Raw genomic sequence first — 1,380 nt, 5'->3', positions numbered from 1 at the left:
TGGAAGGCATTCAGGCTTAATTCGGGGAACTGGAGCACAGATCCAATTCCCTAAATCAAGAGCCCCTCACCAACATCAAGGAACCTTCCTTGAGGGGACAACTCCATTAGAAAGTCAAACAGGCTCCCCTGAACAACTTTTGTAAAATTCAGAATGATCGGTTCATAAATAATGGTTTTACCTCAGAAAAATACAAATAAATGCACTTTTGAAAAAAATCAACAAATACATTGAACATTACTATACAGTGGGTAAAAATACTCATAGTGCCTTTATACGTTTATTGAGAGTAGAACTGGTTATATAGACATTATTCCTGAAGTTTCATGAAGATCCCTTTGTCCTGAAGTTCTCTGGTGGCCGGCCAATCATAAAAATCCATCCCAATCAATCTGAAAAGAAAGAAATGAATTCTCAAAATCTTATTCCCAGTGATTATTCCCAGTGATTATGTACAGATACATGTAATTGCACCCATATATGATATTTATACACATACCAATATAAAAATATACCAAAAAAAACACTAATAATTACGTACCTATGACTGGATGTAGGTGGACACATGATTATCTAATGTCCTCCAGGCTCGTAGGACGTGTCCAGCTCCCTTTTCCTCTTCATTCCTCTTTGCTTCCGTTGTTCCTTCATGTTCTTCTCCATTAATTCAAGTTGTTTTTGAGTCACTGCTGAATGGTTGTAGCCCAGTGCTGTGTCCAGACAGCTCCTCACATATCCACTATTGTAGTCAGCAACAGCATGGCTGACTGCGAAATCAGCATGCCTCTTGGTTTGATTTTTTTTTTTTTTTTTTTTTATTATCACACCGGCCGATTCCCACCAAGGCAGGGTGGCCCGAAAAAGAAAAACTTTCACCATCATTCACTCCATCACTGTCTTGCCAGAAGGGTGCTTTACACTACAGTTTTTAAACTGCAACATTAACACCCCTCCTTCAGAGTGCAGGCACTGTACTTCCCATCTCCAGGACTCAAGTCCGGCCTGCCGGTTTCCCTGAATCCCTTCATAAATGTTACTTTGCTCACACTCCAACAGCACGTCAAGTATTAAAAACCATTTGTCTCCATTCACTCCTATCAAACACGCTCACGCATGCCTGCTGGAAGTCCAAGCCCCTCGCACACAAAACCTCCTTTACCCCCTCCCTCCAACCCTTCCTAGGCCGACCCCTACCCCGCCTTCCTTCCACTACAGACTGATACACTCTTGAAGTCATTCTGTTTCGCTCCATTCTCTCTACATGTCCGAACCACCTCAACAACCCTTCCTCAGCCCTCTGGACAACAGTTTTGGTAATCCCGCACCTCCTCCTAACTTCCAAACTACGAATTCTCTGCATTATATTCACACCACACATTG

At 42.2% G+C, this 1,380-nt stretch overlaps 1 long non-coding RNA gene across 1 annotated transcript; it reads right to left on the bottom strand.

Moving 5' to 3' along the window:
* Positions 1-267: 267 nt before the first annotated feature.
* Positions 268-906, bottom strand: LOC138851274 (uncharacterized). The gene is made up of 2 exons (XR_011391109.1): positions 542-906; positions 268-392 (listed from the first exon to the last, which is right to left on the bottom strand). It is a non-coding gene; the product is annotated as an uncharacterized lncRNA (long non-coding RNA).
* Positions 907-1,380: the final 474 nt, after the last annotated feature.

Source organism: Cherax quadricarinatus, unplaced genomic scaffold (genome assembly GCF_038502225.1).
Source record: "Cherax quadricarinatus isolate ZL_2023a unplaced genomic scaffold, ASM3850222v1 Contig233, whole genome shotgun sequence".
Taxonomy (NCBI): domain Eukaryota; kingdom Metazoa; phylum Arthropoda; class Malacostraca; order Decapoda; family Parastacidae; genus Cherax; species Cherax quadricarinatus.
This window is presented reverse-complemented; position numbering and strand designations above follow the sequence as displayed.